The sequence below is a fragment of the Hyla sarda genome, chromosome 6, assembly GCF_029499605.1.
Source record: "Hyla sarda isolate aHylSar1 chromosome 6, aHylSar1.hap1, whole genome shotgun sequence".
NCBI lineage: Eukaryota > Metazoa > Chordata > Amphibia > Anura > Hylidae > Hyla > Hyla sarda.
The window spans coordinates 245,604,418-245,626,858 of record NC_079194.1 but is presented as its reverse complement, the minus strand read 5'-3'; the positions used below and the strand labels follow the sequence as shown (position 1 = coordinate 245,626,858).

At 45.5% G+C, this 22,441-nt stretch overlaps 1 protein-coding gene across 3 annotated transcripts in view; it reads left to right on the top strand.

The window, feature by feature from the left end:
• The first annotated feature begins 1,281 nt into the window (after positions 1-1,281).
• The window catches only part of PKP3 (plakophilin 3), a 161,563-nt gene continuing 140,403 nt past the window's right edge, over positions 1,282-22,441 (top strand). For 2 of the 3 annotated variants that reach the window (XM_056526885.1, XM_056526883.1), the window contains exon 1: positions 1,282-2,027. The gene's annotated coding sequence lies outside the window, so the exon portion shown is untranslated. Of the gene's footprint in view, positions 2,028-3,058; positions 3,075-22,441 lie in introns of those variants that run through there. The other variant, XM_056526884.1, reaches the window with a different exon arrangement.

Sequence of the window (22,441 nt, the reverse complement as noted above, 5' to 3'; positions counted from 1 at the left end):
TCACACCTGAAAGCAGATAAAAAGGAGAGAAGTTCACTTAGTCTTTGCATTGTGTGTCTGTGTGTACCACACTAAGCATGGACAACAGAAAGAGAAGAAGAGAACTGTCTGAGGACATGAGAACCAAAATTGTGGAAAAATATCAACAATCTCAAGGTTACAAGTCCATCTCCAGAGATCTAGATTTGCCTTTGTCCACAGTGCACAACATTATCAAGAAGTTTACAACCCATGGCACTGTAGCTAATCTCCCTGGGCGTGGACAGATGAGAAAAATTGATGAAAGGTGTCAACGCAGAATAGTCCGGATGTGGATAAGCAGCCCCAAACAAGTTCCAAAGATATTCAAACTGTCCTGCAGGCTCAGGGAGCATCAGTGTCAGCGCGAACTATCAGTCAACATTTAAATAAAATGAAACGCTATGGCAGGAGACCCAGGAGGACCCCACTGCTGACACAGAGACATAAAAAAAGCAAGACTACGTTTTGCCAGAATGAACTTGAGTAAGCCAAAATCCTTCTGGGAAAACATCTTGTGGACAGATGAGACCAAGATAGAACTTTTTGGTAAAGCACATCATTCTACTGTTTACCGAAAACGGAATGAGGCCTACAAAGAAAAGCACACAGTACCTACAGTGAAATATGGTGGAGGTTCAATGATGTTTTGGGGTTGTTTGCTGCCTCTGGCACTGGGTGCCTTGAATGTGTGCAAGACATCATGAAATCTGAGGATTACCAATGGATTTTGCGTCGCACTGTACAGCCCGGTGTCAGAAAGCTGGGTTTGCGTCCGAGATCTTGGGTCTTCCAGCAGGACAATGACACCAAACATACGTCAAAAAGCACCCAGAAATGGATGGCAACAAAGCGCCGGAGAGTTCTGAAGTGGCAGCAATGAGTCCAGATCTAAATCCAATTGAACACCTGTGGAGAGATCTTAAAATTGCTGTTGGGAAAAGGCGCCTTCCAATATGAGAGACCTGGGGCAGTTTGCAAAGGAAGAGTGGTCCAACATTCCGGCTGAGAGGTGTAAGAAGCTTATTGATGGTTATAGGAAGCGACTGATTTCAGTAATTTTTTCCAAAGGCCGTGCAACCAAATATTAAGTTAAGGGTGACAATAATTTTGTCCAGCCCATTTTTGGAGTTTGATGTGACATTATGTCCTATACTTTTTTTTTCCCCTCCCTTTTTTGGTTTAGTTCCAATACACACACAGGGAATAAACATGTGTATAGTAAAAGATGTGTTACTGCAATCCTTTTCTGTGAGAAAAACTTCATTTTCTTGAAAAATGTCAAGGATGCCAACATTTACAGCCATGACTGTATATGATCACAAAGTGTCCCCCCTGCTGAAATGTCAAGCTCCCAGCTATAACAGTATGCCTGCAGTGCCTCTACAGGGGAAATCAAGTATTACACAATGTCCTTTTTAAATCAGTAGCCTGTCCATGAAATGGGTTTTCAAACTGGACAACCTTTTTAATTACACGTCAACTCTGGCCTTCCTCATCCTCTTTCCTCTCTCTGTGGCTTCTCATGTTAAAAGGTTATTCTAGTTTCAATGAATAAAAGTTATTCTTTGTAAATAGAAAAGGTATACTATTGTTCATTTTTGCATCAATTCCATTCAGTTTCCTCCAGACGTAGAGGATGTCCCCTTGTCATGGTTACCGGCCTAGGCATAAAGAGATCACTAGAAAGATCTTTGTTCTGACTGTTCATATATTTGTACGTTGTGATCAGTTTGTCCATAAAATGTGTTTTTTTCCTAACAGTAACTCGAAATGTGATCATCTGTTTTGGTTCTCCAATCCACCCATCCTCCGACTTACCTTTTGTTGTTGAGGACAGATCTTTATTCTTGTAATGTATATCCCCCCCCCCCCCCCCCCAGTGCCTGCAGTACCTGACATTGAGAAGCTGGTAGGTAAATTGTACCGCACATCTAAATATTTGCTGTCTTTTCAGGTCCCTTTGGAGAATTAACTTTTAACAATCGGAGGATTACACAACATAGCATGTAAGTAGGTGATGTTTATTTATACCATCCAGGTGTAGCTGGTTCTAAGTAGATTTGAGCTATAGAGAATATTATTCTTAGTTAAGGTCAGATTTACTTCCCTTTCAGAATCTTCATTAGACTTGTTGGAATAAAGCAATTTTGTGACATTTCGTTTATCTAGTATATTTGAGTCTGCTGAAGTGCCGGATTACTGAAGACTCTGAACTATTATGGAAAGTGAAGACATTAGAATATATGTGTGGGTATATACTGTATACTCTACTTATCATTTTATTACCGAATATACTCGAGTATAAGCCAACCCGAATATAAGCCGAGGCCCCTAATTTCACCCCAAAATCCCAGGAAAAGTTATTGACTCGACTATAAGCCTAGGGTGGAAAATACATCATCCCCCCCCTGTCATCATCCAGATCCCCGTCATCATCCAGCCGTCATCATCACCCTTTCATCATCATCCCCCCCCCCCCATCATCATTCCCCCGTCCCTTCATCATCACCGCCTGTCAATCCCTTCATCAGTGGTCTTCAACCTGCGGACCTCCCGATGTTGCAAAACTACAACTCCCAGCATGCCGGGAGTTGTAGTTTTGAAACATCTGGAGCTCAGCAGGTTGAAGACCACTGCGGCCTTCGTCATCATCCAGACCCCCCTTTAGTTTTCTACTCACCTCCCCTCGGTGGGAAGGAAAGGTGAGCTGGTCCGGGCCATCTATGCTGCAGGGACCGTCCGGTGGGGAGGGTTAGTCGTTCCGGGCTGTCCATCTTCACCGGGAGGCCCTCTTCTCCGCTCCGGGCCTGGCCCCGGGCTAGTGACGTTGCCTTGATGACGACGCACAGGGACGTTCATACCTAGGTACGTCTGCTGCGCACGGACGTCCCTGTGCGTCGTCGTCAAGGCAACGTCACTAGTCCGGGCCCGGAGCGGAGAAGAGGGCCTCCCAGGGAAAATGGACAGCCCGGAACGACTAACCCTCCCCACCGGACGGTCCCTGCAGCATCGATGGCCCGGACCAGCTCACTCTTCCTTCCCACCGAAGGGAGGTGAGTAGAAAACTAAAGGGGTGTCTGGATGATGATGAAAGCCGCAGTGGTCTTCAACCTGCGGACCTCCAGATGTTTCAAAACTACAACTCCCAGCATGCCTGGACAGCCGATGGCTGTCCGGGCATGCTGGGAGTTGTAGTTTTGCAACATCTGGAGGTCCGCAGGTTGAAGACCACTGAAAGGGATAGACAGGCGGAGAGTTAACTCGAGTATAAGCCGAGGGGGGGGCGTTTTCAGCACGAAAAATCGTGCTGAAAAACTCTGCTTATACTCGAGTATATATGGTAATAGAAGTGTCCCCTGTAAAGGCACTCAACAATTGTTTTAGCGGACTATGACAGACTGTTATCCAAAAATCAGTTGGCCGTGTTGGAAATCTTCACAGATTGTTCATTTGCATATGCTACTGAGCGAGAATATTCTCAGAATGTTCCCACAATACACCCAGAAAGATCATTCATCCATTTCTCGGTGTCTTTTATTATGTTTGAACAACTGTAACGGCCAATATGGACTAAAATGTGTACAGCTGCATCTGTAAAATAATGGTTTGTCATGAAACTATTGTTTCACTGTTTATCAACCTACTTTTATCTAATGTGTATGGCCCCCTAAAGCATAAAGACCGATCAGGGTCTCAGTGCAGAAGCCCCTTCTAGTCACCAGTTAAATCACACAGTCCCATTGATGCGCTCAATCATAGATTATAGAGCACACAGTCGGACTGTATGCCGGGTTGGGGATTGAAGAGTGCTGCCATGCGCCTCACGCAGCAATATCAAATGATAAAGGGTACTGTCCCACATTGCGTATTTGTTGCTGCTGTGCATTTTGCTACCCATTGACTTCAATGGGTAGGAAAATATGCAGCTGCATCAAATACGCTATGTCGGACCGTACCCTACAAGGGTCTCAGCACTGTGACCCAGACCAATCTTAAATTTTTCACATCTGTGTGACATGTCAAAAGTTTAATGACAGTAGCGCTTTAAAGGGGTACTCCGCTGCTCAGCATTTGGAACTCTGGAGCCGGCGCTGGGAGCTCGTGACTTCATAGCCCCTTCCCCTCATGACGCCACGCACCTTCAATGCAAGTCTATGGGAGGGGGCATGATGGCTGTCACACCCCTCCCATAGACTTGCATTGAGGGGGCGGGGCGTGATGTCGTGAGGGGCGGGGCCATGGCCTTACGAGCTCCCGATGCCGGCTCCAGTGTTCGGAACAGTTTGTTTCAAACGCTGAGTAGCAGAGTACCCCTTTAACACTGGCATGATATGCTTGAGACCATAGCAACTTGCTAAAATAAAGCTGCACCTGATGATATGACATACTAGGGTTGGGCGGTATACCGGTTCATACCGAATACCAAAACTTTTGCCCTGCACGATATGAATTTTTCCCCATACCGCAATACCGGTTTGGCCCCTCCCCCTCTGGAATGAATGAATTATCAGCCCAGCGCTGCGCTCTCCCCATTGGGGTAAATACTCACATATCACCCGCAAGCGCTGCCCTCCTCGTCCTTCTGTTTGTTGCGGGCCGCCGGCACTGACACTCTCTATACTGTACGCTGTATCCCTATATCCGGGCTGCAAAAGGTAAATAAAATAAACTTTAACTCACGTCGGTCCGGACCAGCTTCCTGGGAACGGGAACGTCGGACAGCCGTCAGCCTATCACCGGCCGCAGCAATGTTCCGCCTTGGCCGGTGATAGGTTGAGCGCACTGTCATGTATGAAGCCGGCTTCTTACATGACAGTGCGCTCAGCCTATCACCGGCTGAGGCGGAACATCACTGCGGCCAGTAATAGGCTGACGGCTCTCCGACGTTCACGTCCCCAGGAAGAGCCTAAGGCCAACGTAGGAACGTGTGTTAAAGTTTATTTTGTTTACCTTTTACAGCCCGGGCATAGGGATACAGTATAGAGAGTGTCAGTGCTGGCGGCCGCAACAAACAGGAGGACGAGGAGGGCAGCGCTTGCGGGTGACATGTGAGTATTAACCCCGATGGGGACAGCGCAGTGCTGGGCTGATGATGATTATTTTTTTTGGGGGGGGGGGGGGGGGGAATACTGTTATATACCGTGGAACCGCCATAAGTTACAAAGATATTGTGATACACATTTGGTCATACTGCCCAGCTCTATGACACACAGTGGTCAAGTACCAGACTACTAGGTAAAGCTGTTCTTACATGGTGCTAGCTTTGTTGGATGCTATATTGCCATTTTTTGGAATAAATAGAATGTCACTGTCACTATACTGTCTGTAATGCTGCATGCTTGCTGACAGTGTTACATTCTTTAATTTAGGCAATGCACTTTAAAAGAACAATAAATGGAAGCAGAACACTCTGCCTGTTTGGCAAATTTCTGGATGTTGCTGAAATAATTTTGTGGAAATATTGTATTATTAGACAGCTATGGGGTGAGCTTGGCCAGAGAGGTGAAGCTTATTATTGGTGTCTCATTTAGGGCTGCAACAAACGATTTATTGCACAATTGATAAGCTGCCGATAAACGAATCGATGAAATCGGGGGAAAACACCCTTTACTTTACAAAATATGTACAATAGGTATATAAAATCAAGTGAACAAGGTTTTTTATGTTTTCCCCGCACCCCTTTTATTACTTGGCTCAGTGTTTCCCAAACAGGGTGCCTCCAGCTGTTGCAAAGCCACAACTCCCAGTATGCACCCCCCCGCACCCTGGATGGGAAACACTGACTTAGCAGTTAGAGCACCATCAGTTTGGGCATAATGCCATCTAAGAGAAGGTCCTTTTCCTTACTTTGCCTGCCTTTATATTGATGCTGTCTTGTAATGTTGGTGAACAATCGGAGGCGCCGGTCGACTCTCGCAGCAGCACGCCTCCTTCCCACCCTAAACCGCTCCCAGCATGAAGCCCTGTACATCAATCATGCGGGACCAGCAAAGTAAGGAAAATAATTATACCCTAAACGATGGTGCTTGCACCTCTGTACCTCGGATGGAGATGAGGGTGGTGCTGACCAGTCAGAGCTCCTGGCGGGGAATATAACATCACAGCACTGTAACTTCATATTCTTGCACTGGGAGAAGGCCAGGGAGCGGGTGAAGCGCAGTAGTGCCGCAGAAGTGCAGTGCTAACCCCCAAAAATTGTTACAAATGTCAAACTCGTTTTTTGCTTAACGACGAATCAGAGCTCGATTAATCGATGGCTGGATTCATTGACCACGTATCCTGTTATCTATAATATCAATGAATCATTGCAGACAGATGCCTTACAGCTAAGATTGTGAGAAGGGGAAAATGGTTCATCTTCTGGAACATCCAAAGAAAACTGAGTTCTCCAGCAACCGATACGGTAGAAAAATATATCAAAATATACATAAAAAATATTCCTCTTTATTTATGTTGTAAAAACTTGATCATGACAGCAGTGCAGATAAAAAGTTACCGTATTTTTCGCCATATAAGACGCACCCAATTTTAAAGGAGGAAAATCTAGAAAAAAAAGATTCTGAACCAAATGCAATGTAAAGTATAGGACAGTGATCTTCAACCTGCGGACCTCCAGATGTTGAAAAACTACAACTCCCAGCATGCCCGGACAGCCGTTGGCTGTCCGGGCATGCTGAGAGTTGTAGTTTTGCCACATCTGGAGGTCCGCAGGTTGAAGACCACTGCCCTATACTGTGGAAACATCTGGAGGTCCGCATGTTGAAGACCACTGGTATAGGAGGTAATACTCGTGTCCCCGCCGCTCCGTCACCGCTCGTCACCACTGCCCTGGATGTTGCCCTCCATCGCTGTGGCCACGTCCCCGGTGTGTCCCCATCGCTCCGGAACGTCTCTGCTGCCCAGTATCCTTTCTCTCCATCGCCGCCATAATGCCGCTACGCACGCCGCTCCGATCGGATGACAGGACGGCATGCGCGACGACGTGATGATGACGAAAGAGAGCGCCGGCCATGCAGGGGATCCCGGCACGGAGCAGACACTGAGGAGGCAGGTAAGGTCCCTCCCGGTGTCCTGTAAGCTGTTCGGGACGTCGCGATTTCACCGCGGAGGTCCCGATCAGCCCCACTGAGCAGTTGGGTTAGTGTCACTTTCGCTACAGACGCGGGGGGCAGTTTTGATTGCCACGTCTGAAGGGTTAATACAGGGCATCACCGCCATCGGTGATGTCCTGTATTAGCCGCGGGTCAGGCCGTTGATGACCGCAGGGACCGCCGCGATAGGACAGGGTTTTAATGTGTATTTGCCGTATAAGACGCACCAACTTCCCCCCCCCCAGTTTTGGGGAAGAAAAAGTGCGTCTTATACGGCGAAAAATACGGTATTTCCAACGCATTTCAGCCAGTTCATTGGCCTTCATTTTAGATCCATAATGAAGGCCAATCAACTGGCTGAAATGCCTCTGAATAAAGTTTTATCTGCACTGCCCTCATGAATAAGTTTTCACAAAGTAAATGAAGAGGAATCTTTTTTTTCTACCGTATCAGTTGCTGGAGAACTCTGTTTCCTTTGGATTGTTGGCCAGCGGAGTGGCTCTCCGAGCTCCGTGCACCCATACAGGTAAAGTGGAAGAGGGCTGGCGATACCCACACCTACTGGGATGCATGTGAAGTTTTTCTATCTGGAACATATATGAAAGATTTTTTTGTTAATTTCACAGCTTTGATAAAAGGAAAGGAGGACATTGATGGATAAATTGTTGTATACGTTTCTTTTTAAGAATGGGATGTATAACCCCGGCCTTAGTCTCATGTATGAGTCTGAAATAAGGGATTGTCATAGCTCACTCGAGCCGGAACAGCTTTACCCACAGCGTGCTCATAAACATAGGTGTGTGTCTAAATGACACGCTAATGGAAGGCATTTTCATCATTTAGCCAAATCTGACTGTTCCTTTGCCTAAGGAAACATATAAAAAATAATTTCTTACATTTCCCCACCCTATTTCATTACTAATAGAGTTGAATGAGATATTACAGACTATATTCCCTAAAACTGAGAGAACATCCCAGAGTCCAGGACACATTCACATTTTTTTACCTTACTATGGACATGTGAATTTTATAAAATCCCATTCACACCTCTCTTAAAACTGTTTCACTGCTGCAAAATGTGAACAAAGTCTAATGTATTAGGCAAATATATAATTGCATAACCAGCTGACTGACGGGGCACCATGCGCACATACTGGTTGTTACCTATTTTTACCATAAACGGATATCATGTAGAAACTTAACTTAAATATTTGTATTCCTCTTAAAGTAGCAATTTTTAAGCACCCTCATAGAGCGCTATGTTCAGTAGCCCCTCAGTTATGATTATTTGTGGTCAGACAAAAGAACTACACAACTTCCTCTGCAGTTTACAGCAGCTGTTAAAGGGGTTATCCAGGAAAAAAAATGTTTTTATATTTCAACTGGCTCCAGAAAGTTAAACAGATTTGTAAATTACTTCTATTAAAAAATCTTAATCCTTTCAGTACTTATGAGCTTCTGCAGTTAAGGTTGTTCTTTTCTGTCTAAGTGCTCTCTGATGACACGTGTCTCGGGAACCGCCCAGTTTAGAAGAGGTTTGCTATGGGGATTTGCTTCTAAACTGGGTGGTTCCCGAGACACGTGTCATCAGAGAGCACTTAGACAGAAAAGAAAAACCTTAACTTCAGAAGCTCATAAGTACTGAAAGGATTAAGATTTTTTAATAGAAGTAATTTACAAATTTTACAAAAGTAATTTTTTACCAGAGTACCCCTTTAAAGGGGTTATCTAGGAATTGGAAAACAGAGAATTTCTTTCAAAGGCCTCTCCCTGTTTGTCTCCAGGTTGGTGTGATTCTGCAGTTCAGTTCCATTGAAATTAATAGAGCCAAGTTGTAATACCACACCCAAAATGAAGACAGACAGGGAGCAGTCTTTGAAAGAAAATAGCTCTGTTATTTGCTTACTAGAGTCAACAATTTCTCTGGGATTGGAGACGTGACGTCACGCCACGCCACACCCCCTTGTGACGCCACCCTCCCTCAATTCATGTCTGTGGGAGTGGGCGTGACAGCCGTCACGCCCCTCCCATAGACATTGTTGAGGGGGCAACACAAAAAAGAGGAAAAAATTATTTTATTGTGAAAAGGAAAAAGGGCATAAAAAGCTATATAAATTGGGTATCACCATAATTATACCGACCTACAGAATAAAAATAACTTAATTTTTACCATACAGTGAATGCCATAAAAAATAATAAAATAAAATAGAAATCTTTAAATTTTCCAAAATATTTTGGAATTTTTCACAAAAAATGCTGCATGAATCAACAAAGATTTACCACGAATATAAAGTACAATACCGTATATACTCGAGTATAAGCCGACCTGAATATAAGCCGAGGCCCCTAATTTCACCCCAAAAACCCAGGAAAAGTTATTGACTCGAGTATAAGCCTAGGGTGGGAAATACATCATCCCCCTGTCATCATCCAGACCCCCGTCATTAACACCCCCTCATCATCACCCTGTCATCATCACCCTGTCATCATCACCTGTCATCATCCCCCCTTCATCATCATCACCTGTCATCATCCCCCCTTCATCATCATCACCTGTCATCATCCCCCCCCTTCATCATCACCACCTTCATCATTACTCTGTCATCATCCCCACTTCATCATTACCCTGTCATCACGCCCCCCTTCATCATTACCCTATCATCCAACACCACCCCTTTCATCATCACCGCTTGTCGGATTTAACAGTGGTCTTCAACCTGCGGACCTCCAGATGCTCCAAAACTACAACTCCCAGCATGTCCGGACAGCCATCGGCTGTCCGGGCATGCTGCGAGTTGTAGTTTTGAAACATCTGGAGGTCCGCAGGTTGAAGACCACTGCCCGGGCCTTCGTCATCATCCAGCCCCCCATCCCCCCTTTAGTTTTGTACCTCCGCTCAGCGGGACGTTCGGGTGTGCTGGTCCGGGCCATCTGTGCTGCAGGACCGTCCGGTGGGGAGGGATAGTCGTTCCGGGCTGTCCATCTTCACCGGGGGGGCCTCTTCTCCGCGCTTCGGGTCCGGCCCCGGAATAATGACGTTGCCTTGACGATGACGTCAAGGCAACGTCATTATTCCAGGCCCGAAGAGCGGAGAAGAGGCCCCCCCGGTGAAGATGGACAGCCCAGAACGACTATCCCTCCCCACCGGACGGTGATGCAGCACAGATGGCCCGGACCAGCTCACCCGAACATCCCGCCGAGCGGAGGGGAGTAAAAAACTAAAGGGGTGATGGGGGGCTGGATGATGACGGAGGCCCGGGCAGTGGTCTTCAACCTGCGGACCTCCAGATGTTTCGAAACTACAACTCCCAGCATGCCCGGACAGCCGATGGCTGTCCGGGCATACTGGGAGTTGTAGTTTTGAAACATTTGGAGGTCCGCAGGTTGAAGACCACTGAGGGCAGAGAGTTCACTCGAGTATAAGCCGAGGGGGGTGTTTTCAGCATGAAAAATCGTGCTGAAAAACTCTGCTTATACTAGAGTATATACGGTATGTCACGAAAAAACTACCTCAGAATTGCGTCGTTAAGTAAAAGCATGTCAGAGGTATTACCACTTTTTAAATCCAATGTAATATATATATATATATATATATATATATATATATATATATATATTAGTGTGAATCCCCATAATTTACATAAAAGGAAAGTAATATTTTGTTTGTCAGTAGTTAAAGGGGTAGTCCAGTGGTGAAAAACGTATCCCCTATCCTAATGATAGGGGATAAGTTTGAGATCGCGGGGGGTCCGACCGCTGGGGCCCCCTGCGATCTCTCTGTACGGGGCCCCGGCTCTCGGCCCAGATAGCGGGTGTCGACCTCCGCACGAAGCGGCGGCCGACACGCCCCCTCAATACATCTCTATGGCAGAGCCGGAGATTGCCGAAGGTAGCGCTTCGGCTCTGCCATAGAGTTGTATTGAGGGGGCGTGTCGGCCGCCGCCTCGTGCGGAGGTCGACACGCCCCCTTCCCGCGGGCTGTTGGGGCTCCGTACAGGAGATCGCAGGGGGCCCCAGCTGTCGGACCCCCCGCGATCTGCAACTTATCCCCTATCCTTAGGATAGGGGATAAGTTGCTCACCACTGAGTCACCACTGGACTACTCCTTTAAACCAATGGAGCCAGGTGTTCTCCATAGTCCACAGTGACAGCGCATGTTCCCTCTATGTCCTCAGACTCTTTAAAAATGAATGGCCAGTATGTACATTTACTGTTCTCCCTTTCGTTAAAGGGACAAATTGTCTTAGCACTTAAGGCAAAATACCACATACCCCACACCACTGTATTACATAAATAAAGCAGGGACACGTGGTCACATTTATGCCTTAGGATATTCAGAGCTGTCAATAAAGTCTTTGACTTGGGGAGCTCGGAAACCGATTTCTATAATAAACGTAATTATAAAGTCTATAAAGGTTATTAATAACTTGCATTACAGTTATGGTTCTGATATTTTTCTATATATTTACATAGCTGCTTCAAAATTCAGCTTGTTGCAGTTTAGCTCTATCCCACTGTCCGTCACCAAAGACCTTAAACTGGTTTTACAAGGGGATTCGAGTCCAAATTTGCAGTTTGATATGTGGCTAACATTGGGGTTTCCTCCTCGATAAGCGAGCTGTTATTTATTTTTGTCAAAATTGCAAATTTTAAATCCACATAGAATAAAATATTTGTTGTTTGAACGGCATGGTGGTGGTTTTGGCTCTGAATCCTGGTTTGAATCTGCGTGAAAATTCTGCAGAGTGAACATCTTTTTATTGTCACATGGGCTTTTGTAATGTTCTGTTCTCTTTAAAGGGGTACTCCAGCCCTGAGACATCTTATCCCCTATCCAAAGGATAGGGTTAGAGATGAACAAATTTACAGTAAATTCGATTCGTCACGAACTTCTCGGCTCGGCAGTTGATGACTTATCCTGCATAAATTAGTTCAGCTTTCAGGTGCTCCCGTGGGCTGGAAAAGGTGGATACAGTCCTAGGAGACTCTTTCCTAGGACTGTATCCACCTTTTCCAGCCCACGGGAGCACCTGAAAGCTGAGCTAATTTATGCAGGATAAGTCATCAACTGCCGAGCCGAGAAGTTCGTGACGAATCGAATTTACTGTAAATTTGCTCATCCCGCAATCTTGTATTCGCCACCCACCTATTTGAGCTGCACGCCTCGGTGCCAGCTCACAAACAGCCGGGTGGCAACCAAGGGACCGGAGTATCATGATGTCACGACTCCGCCCCCCTGTGACGTCACCCCCGGCCCCTGCTATGTAAGTCTATGGGAGGGGGTGTGACGGCTCAAACATCACGACTCCTCCCCCGTGTGACGTCACCTTCCGCCGCTGCTATGCAAGTCTATGGGAGGGGGAGTGACACCCGGCACGCCCTCTCCCATAGACTTGCATAGCGGGGGGTGACATCACACAGGGGCGGAGGCATGATGTCACAATACTCCGGCCCCGTGGTCGCCACCCGGCTGTTTGTGAGCTGGCACTGCGGCGTGCAGCTCAAACAGGTGGGTGGCGAATACAAGATTGCGGGGGTCTCGTCGCTGGATAGGGGATAAGATGTCTCAGGGCCACAGTAACCCTTTAAGGTTTGATTTCCACACAGGTTTTTTTCTGCCGTATCTTGGGTAACTGCCACTGCAGTTTTTGAGCCAAAGTAAGAACTGGATTCAATAGAAAGGAGAAGTACAAATCTTTCCTTTATATTTGCCTTTTAATTTGAATACGCTTCTGACTTTGGCTCAAAAACTGCAGTGGCAGTTTTTCAAGATACGCCAGTAAAAAACCTGTGTGGAAACCTAGCCTTAGCAGAATTTTAAAGGGTTTTTCCAGTAGTGAAAAAAAAATTTGTTATAGGCCGAAATTCTATGCTAAACTTCGCAACTTATGCCGAGAGGAAACAGGTACAAGCCACGCCCTAACCATTCCCTGACTATGCCCACACATGCGGAATGAGGATACCTCTTTAACAATAATGTTGTCCGTCTGTCATCTATGTAAAGTAGGAGCTCCTATCCTGACAGACTGACAACCACCATCATCATTACCACAGTAGACCATAGAAGGGAAGATAGTGCAGTAACTCATAGGTGACATCTTCTCTGGAGTCGTTAACTTTTTTTTTCTTCTTTTTTCACCTCTGACCATCATATCGATTTCTTCCAGCTATGTCTCGTCTTTACGGAACCTGCTAGAAAAAAAAACATTGTAGGCTCTGCACTTTTCCATGGTATATAGTACCCCCCTTGGTGTCCCATATAGTAGAGTAGGTAGATAAGTGGGTTACAGTAGAGTAGGTAGGATCTCCCCATTAGGTAGTTAGGTCGCTCCAGTAGGTAGGTAGGTCCTTTTCCATAGTTTTCCCTGTGCAACCCCACTTCTAGCTCCATCTTTTCCTAGCCCCCACCCAAACACCTCCGTATGCCCGCCCCTACATCACAGACCATGTACCCGACTAATCAGTCTGCCCCTACCCAGGGTCAAGGACTACCTTTACTGTGCAGATCCCTATTAGAAAAGTTGCAGAGACCACAGGAAAAAGTTTAGGGTTCAGCCAGATCAACATATGTGACTGATATCAGCCACTCCTCTTATAACGTTCCAGTACTAATATAACCTCCAGAAACATTCCATCACATAGGACGGTATTAACAGTATGGGCGTCCTGAGGATGCCCATGCAGTTGACAGGGGTTAAGGGGGCCATTAAGGGTACGTTTACACGCTCATAACCCGCTGTTGGATACCCACTGTGGGAAATCTGCTGCAAGTTATGCATCCATTCACTTCAATGGTTGCATCGGCAATCTGCAAATCTGCCACTATTGTGGACTTTTAGCAGACCCACTGAAGTGAATGGCTGTTTAGCTCGCAGAAGACTTCTGTGCATGTGAGTGCACCCTGGATTATACACATGTGCATGTTACATACATTACCACATCATATACCCCCCACCACACTGTACACATAAAGTTTCAGAAATTTCCCTGTTAAAGGAAAAAAAGTGTTACTTCTGTTTTTTTTAAATGTTGTTGCTATTTATTTTTAAATTCTTCCCTGGGGGCAGCCATATTGAAGACACATTCCTTCTTTCTGCAGCATTGTCACTGAAGTGAGTAGGAGTTAGGTAACAGAGAAATGTCATATACTGTAAGGTTATATTTACACACAGCAGATTTAGTGCAAAAATGTCTGACATTGAAAATGGGTCCTATACAATTTCTGCAGCAAATCTGCTGCACGTAAATTCACTTTTCGACACTGTTTTTCTATGCAACACACAAGACTGGATCCAAAAAGAAGGAAAAGTAGAAATGGAAAGACTAACACCATTTTCTTTTGTATCTACTCCTGTGTTGAACTCCCACATATGTTTTTTTTAATGCTTTTTATTTCAAATTTAGGAAGTCATGGAGTACAGATCCTGCACCATAGTGATAGCGGAGGTGCATTGTAAGTCTTAGGCCCCATTACATCTGCATCTAAAACTCCATTGTGGATTGTGTCCAATTTAATGATAAGAATAGAATAACATACAACTCTATTTTTCCTATTAAAACAACAGACCCCACTCAGAAATAAGAGTAACTCTATAATAAGTCAATGGGTTCTGTAGGGTATTGAATGTGTCGTCATGAGATGGATCTAGCACTATGTCCTCATTTCCCTAAAAAGCAAAACAACAGTTCATGTGGGATGAGACTTATTTGTGTGCGTATAGTATTTCCATACCTTCCTAACTCGGGATTTTAAAGTTAATATTGGGTTAATCATGTGTGTCAGGGGCAGCCGTAGGCTCACTGTGACCTATGTAGGCCAGCCCATAAAAAAACAAAACTTTGGCAGCAAGGATCGGGGAAAACTAGCTGATCGGTGGGTGTCTGACCCCCAACAACCAAAAGAACAGAGGTCAATTTCCCCCATAATGAATGGAGTAGCAATGTGTATGCTCAACTGCCACTCCATTCTTTCTCCATGTACCTTCCAAGCATTACTTAGTACTGATCATGGCTATGTTCAGAACTCCCATAGGCTGTGAATGAAGTGGTGGCCAAGCATGCTAAATTCACTCAAAGAACATTTCACTTCTGTTCTTGTGATCATTGGGGGTCCCAGTAGTTGAACCCTCACCAATCAGCTAGCTATTCCCTATTCTATGGATAGGGGATCATTTCTAATTGTGCCATAAGTGATGGCACCTTGGTGAATTTAATAGTTTTTACCCAGAGGTTCAGTTTGTCCTGTTTTAGATCAAGTCGGTGTGGTTTAGGTGTGGCCTAATTTCTCAGGAATAAGGAATGTTGGCAGTGACGAGGCATCCCTGATGGGTTTATAAAATAAACCTTCCTCTGTAAAGAAATAAACATACAGCGCTTACTACCCTACTCAGCATCGGTATGAAGTCTCGATGCCCAGGCTGCCAGTTCCTGATATGATGAAGCACCTGCATTGTCATAGAATTGTTATTTGTAGGTGTTTGATCATAGTGTTACTAATTGACTACATACATACATAAAGGCTGCTTGTGTGGTTTCCTCTTGGCACTTTGGTTTCCTCCCAAAATTGCAAAGTTGACTTCCCATGAAACTAGCCGGGGTTTGTAGGGATGTGTGAGCGTTTTGCAGGAAAAGTAATTGTAAGGGATTGAGAAAGGACTAATGGTAATAAATTAGGTGTAATACAATTGAATATAATACTGCCACACACTTTACCCTCTGAATACCACTGTGTTAACACACTGTCTAAATAAAATCTCTCTAAATAAAATACTACCACACACTGTATGCTGAGAGTATAACCCTGCCTCACACTATACCCCCTGAATATAACCCTCCCAGATACTGTACCCTCTGAATATAACACAACTGCACGGCATCCTCCTAATATAAACCTGTCACATAATGTACCCTCTAAATATAATACTGCCATATGCTCTCTGAATGCAACACTGCAACACACTCTGGCCCCTGAATTTAACACATTAACATATTTTACTTTATTTACTGAATATTATACTGCCACAAAATATGCCTTTTTAATATAACCGTCACATACTGTGTGCACTCTGAATATAATCCTGCAACATGTTGTACATTCTGAAAACACTACTATGCACCCCATGAAATTTAATAAACTGTGCCCTCTGTAATAATGTAAAAGGTGGGGTATTTATCATATCCTGTGTAGAGGAAGAGTGCTCCAGTTACCCATAGCAACCAATCAGATTGCTTCTTTCATTTTCAAAAAGGCCTTAGAAAATTTCAAAAAGCAATCTGATTGTTTGCTATGGTCAACTGGAGCACTCTACACAGGGTTTTCTAGATCTCCCCCTATGTCTCTCCTCAGTAATATAAATACAGTGTACTCCCCTCAAAAACTCACCTATCCTGCTCACAAGCCGTCTGCTCTGGCCTTGGCTAGCATGGCCTGGCACCTAGGAAGGGATATATGGGTGGTATGATTTCATAATCATGCTACCTACATCCCACAGGGTGTGCCGAGTGGGTGGTCCAGAGCTCCCGAATACTACCAGACTCTAAGATGTTAACTGTAAGTGTGTCCTAAAGATGTGAATACAATTGAATACAGCCTGTGAACTGGTTCGGGTTTCTATTTCTCCCCAGTTCACTGAAGTGGCAGTTATTTTTACAAACTGTTCTGGGGAACCACCCCCAAATCAGGACACCCTAAGCTATTTAAGGATAGTAACATCTTAATTTTTTTTATAGGATAGCTACAGGCCACCCTTAATTGTATGTCTGTAACAAATAGTGATGTAAAATGAATGTATGTGTGAACAAACTGATGTTTACTATTAGGTTTAAAGAAGCACTCCACATCTATATGTTTCATTACTCCAACTTAGTCATGTGACCACCAGTCTGCCTCCAAATCTTTCAGTGCCTAATGGTCAGAACAGGCTGTCAGTCTGGGTCTGACTTTCTATAAACTACAAGATGACATAATCACCTACCAGATCCCTCCCAGCAGTTCAAAGATCCCCTCCCAGCTCCATCTACTCCCTTTATGGCTTTGTTTACACATTGCTTTTTTAATGTCTTTGCCATCATTTTTTCAAAATTGTAACAAATAAGGTGCTATTTTACAGCAATAGTGCAAATCACGGTAAAAATGTGTCATTTTTACCAGAATGTTTGAATCAGTTGATTCATTATTATCTACATTTACATGGTGCGGGGAAAGGGGCCTTTCTAGATGGTTTATCCCATTAGCTCTTTGCTTTCCCCCATAGTGCTAAGCAGAAGGATATAATTAGCCACAAGGAGAAGTTGTGTCACTGTACACTGAAATGTGTTGCAGAGGTGGTGGAGGTGGAAGCAGTGGCCGAGCATAGCACTAAGGACTGGTGATGGTAGATGTGGTGGAGATACTTTAAGCCATTGTGGTGGATATGCTGAGGGGGAACAAGGAGCCCATGATCAGACATCAGAAGTTTATACTGAAAGTAATGGTGGGGACGATGAGGAAGAGTTTGATAATGAGGAAGTAGTTTTGGACAGGGCATGTAAACCAGGTGGCAAGGAGGTGACATATTCAGAGCAGGAGAGTAGTGGTACTGTCAACGATGAAGAGCAGAGCTGAGGAAGAGCCAGAACATATGGAAGCATGTGATGGCACCAGACAGCTATTGTAGCTAGCTAAAGCATTGGCACCTATTCAGGGTCACCTGTCACATGCTAAGGCCCTTCAAAATGACAAATAGGTTTGTCTGCAAGGAGAACAGTGGAATTAGTGATGTTATGCCTCTTATATTCCTTCTGGAGCAAATGCTTGAGATAATAGAGCAAGGGATGGAGGAGGGTTCACATCTGTCTGGCAGCAGTATGGATGTTTTTCTTGAGGAGCAGTTGGATGAGGAGGATAAGGAAGTGGGACTAAAGGAGGAGGATTTGGAGATGGAATCTGTCAAAGGGATAGACAACAAGAAAACTTCACCAGTGATAATGATGCGGACGAGGACCATGATGATCAACCTTGGCAGTATGGGACAGAGGCAGAACCAGCTGGGCCCTTGGGAAAGCTTGCAACAAATGGCAGGTAGTATTCTTTCTTATTTGCGCACTGACAGGTGTATTGTGTGCATGAAGGAAAGAGATGAGTACTGAATAGTCGCACCCTTAGACCAGGCCAGAATTGTGGAATTTTTAACAGCTTCCGAGAAAAAGGCAACATTTTTATAGGGACAAGCTATGCAGCCACTACTTTCCAACAGTAAACACCTACCAAATGGGGCTCCACTCTCAGCGCCCCACTCCCTCTGCCAGCACAACCCTGCACAAGGCAGCAGCAGTGGCATCTTCATGTTGGTGTACATGATGACAGAATTTTTACATTCGATATACCAACCTGACATGAATTATCACCATAGGGATGTACACCACCAACTGAACAGGTTAATGCATACCTAAGCGTTGCCCATTCAGTGATACATAACATGAGCCCAGACCAAATAGACTTTTGGGTCACCAGGTTAGATTATTGGCCAGAACTTGCCAAGTGTGCCATGGGTGTTCTGTCTTAGGCTGGGTCCACACTACGTTTTGTCCCATACGGGAGCGCATACGGCAGGGGGGAGCTAAAAGCTCGCGCTCCCGTATGTTACCGTATGCGCTCCCGTATGTCATTCATTTCAATGAGCCGACCGGAGTGAAACGTTCGCTCCGGTCGGCTCATTTTTGCGCCGTATGCGCTTTTACAACCGGACCTAAAACTGTGGTCAACCACGGTTTTAGGTCCGGTTGTAAAAGCGCATACTGCGCAAAAATGAGCCGACCGGACCGAACGTTTCACTCCGGTCGGCTCATTGAAATGAATGACATACGGGAGCGCATACGGTAACATACGGGAGCGCGAGCTTTTAGCTCCCCCCTGCCGTATGCGCTCCCGTATGGGACAAAACGTAGTGTGGACCCAGCCTTATCCACAATCCAGTGTAGCATCACAGAACAAGACTGTTTGCCAGCAACATAGAAAAAAAATCTACCATTTGTTAAAATGAATCAGGATTTGTGAGGAATTTAAACCTTCTGTGCCAGATACCACTTATTAGACATTACTACCACAACCCCTGCTGTCTGACAGCTACAGCTTCCACTAGAGGCCTAAATATAGGGGGTGCAGAGGTAGCAGACGCAGGGCCCAAAAGCACCTCTGCACCATGAGGAAACACTAGTATTTTAACCCCTTAAGGACACAGGGCGTATCCATACGCCCCTGTTTCCAAGTCCTTAAGGACACAGGGCGTATGGATACGCCCTGCGCATTTCTGGCCCCAGCCGCTAGCTGGAGCGGAGCCGGTGCCGGATGCCTGCTGAAATCGTTCAGCAGGCATCCCAGCATATCGCCCAGGGGGGTCATTATGTCCCCCCATGTCGGCGATTGCTGCAGATCGCTGGACAATTCAGTCCAGCGATCTGCGGTGGATTCCGGGTCAATCGGGTCTCCAGTGACCCGGTATTACTGGCTGATCGGGGCCCTCAGAGACTGCCCCGAACAGCCATTGCCAGCATGGGTGAGGTGGCACTGGTGCCACCTCACGATCGCCCTGATTCCCGGCCGACCAATCAGGGCGCCTGCTGTCACTCCCGCAACCCGCTCTGCCCCTCTTCCGGAGGACGTGAACGGGTGCGGGCAGAAGACCCCGGGTGTTGGGGACCCCGATCCCCGGCGTCCCTGTTGGGATCGGGGCCCCAGCAGCGACGGCGGCGTGGAGCAGCAGCAGGAGGTGAGTGACAGCCTCCTGCTGTTGCTTAGCAACAGCTCCCAGCATGCAAAAAGGGCATGCTGGGAGCTGTAGTTATGCAACAGCAGGAGGCAGACCACCACAACTCCCAGCATTCTCTTATGGGCATGCTGGGACTTGTAGTTTTGCAACAGCTGGAGGCACTTTTCTATGGAAAAGTGTACCTTCAGCTGTTGTATAACTACAACTCCCAGCTTGCACAATCAGCTAAAGTGCATGCTGGGAGTTGTAGTGGTGCATCTGGTGGTTGCATAACTACAACTCCCAGCATGCCCGTTGGCTGTCGGTGACACTGCTGAGAGTTGTAGTTTTGCAACAGATGAAGGCACACTGAGTTAAGTAGCAAACCAGTGTGTCTCCAGCTGTTGCATAACTACAATCCCCAGCATCCCCAGCCAAAGTAGTATGCCTCCGGCTGTTGCATAACTACAAGACCCAGCATGCCCTTCCGCTGTCCGTACATGCTGGGGGTTGTAGCTTTTGCAACAGCTGAAGGCACACTGGTTGCAAAACACTGAGTTTGTTACCAAATTCGGTGTTTCACAACCAGTGTGCCTCCAGCTGTTGCAAAACTACAACTCCCAGCATGCACTGATAGACCGTACATGCTGGGAGTTGTAGTTTTGCAACAGCTGGATGTTCCCCCCTCCCCAATGTGAACGTACAGGGTACACTCACATGGGCGGAGGATTACAGTAAGTATCCGGCTGCAAGTTTGAGCTGCGGCAAATTTTCTGCTGCAGCTCAAACTGCCAGCGAGAAACTACTGTGAACCCCCGCCCGTGTGACTGTACCCTAAAAACACTACACTAACAAAAAATAAAAAGTATAAAACACTACATATACACATACCCCTACACAGCCCCCCTCCCCAATAAAAATGAAAAACGTCTGGTACGCCACTGTTTCCAAAACGGAGCCTCCAGCTGTTGCAAAACAACTACTCCCAGTATGCACTGATAGACCGTACATGCTGGGAGTTGTAGTTTTGCAACAGCTGGATGTTCCCCCCAATGTGAACGTACAGGGTACACTCACATGGGCGGAGGTTTACAGTAAGTATCCGGCTGCAAGTTTGAGCTGCGGCAAATTTTCTGCTGCAGCTCAAGCTGCCAGCGAGAAACTACTGTGAACCCCCGCCCGTGTGACTGTACCCTAAAAACACTACACTAACAAAAAATAAAAAGTATAAAACACTACATATACACATACCCCTACACAGCCCCCCTCCCCAATAAAAATGAAAAACGTCTGGTACGCCACTGTTTCCAAAACGGAGCCTCCAGCTGTTGCAAAACAACTACTCCCAGTATTGCCAGATAGCCACTGACTGTCCAGGCATGCTGGGAGTTTTACAACAGCTGGAGGCACCCTGTTTGGGAATCACTGGCGTAGAATACCCCTATGTCCACCCCTATGCAAGTCCCTAATTTAGGCCTCAAATGCGCAGGGCGCTCTCACTTTGGAGCCCTGTCGTATTTCAAGGCAACAGTTAAGGGTCACATATGGGGTATCGCCGTACTCGGGACAAATTGTGTTACAAATTTTGGGGGGTATTTTCTGCTATTACCATTTTTTAAAATGTAAAATTTTTGGGAAAATAAGCATTTTAGGTAAAAAAAAAAATTTTTTTTTACATATACAAAAGTCATGAAACACCTGTGGGGTATTAAGGTTCACTTTACCCCTTGTTACGTTCCCCGAGGGGTCTAGTTTCCAAAATGGTATGCCATGTGTTTTGTTTTTTTTTATGCTGTTCTGGCACCATAGGGGCTTCCTAAATGTGGCATGCCCCCCAGAGCAAAATTTGCTTTCAAAAAGCCAAATGTGACTCCTTCTCTTCTGAGACCTGTAGTGCGCCAGCAGAGCACTTTTCACCCCCATATGGGGTGTTTTCTGAATCAGGAGAAATTGGGCTTCAAATTTTGGGGGGTATTTTCTGCTATTACCCTTTTTAAAAATGTAAAATTTTTGGGAAACCAAGCATATTAGGTTAAAAAAAAAATATTTTTTATTTTTACATATGCAAAAGTCGTGAAACACCTGTAGGGTATTAAGGTTCACATTACCCCTTGTTACGTTCCCCGAGGGGTCTTGTTTCCAAAATGGTATGCCATGTGGTTTTTTTTTTTTTGCTGTTCTGGCACCATAGGGGCTTCCTAAAGGTGACATGCACCCCAAAAACCATTTGTCGGTCCTTCCCTTCTGAGCCCTCTACTGCGCCCACTGAACAATTAACATAGACATATGAGGTATGTGCTTACTCGAGAGAAATTGGGTTTCAAATACAAGTACAAATTTTCTCCTTTTTACCCCTTGCAAAAATTCTAAAATTGGGTCTACAAGAACATGCGAGTGTAAAAAATGAAGATTTTGAATTTTCTCCTTCACTTTGCTGCTATTCCTGTGAAACACTTAAAGGGTTAATACACTTACTGAATGTCATTTTGAATACTTTGGGGGTGTAGTTTTTAAAATGGGGTCTTTTATGGGGTATTTCTAATATGAAGACACTTCAAATCCACTTCAAAACTGAACTGGTCCCTGAAAAATAGTGAGTTTGAA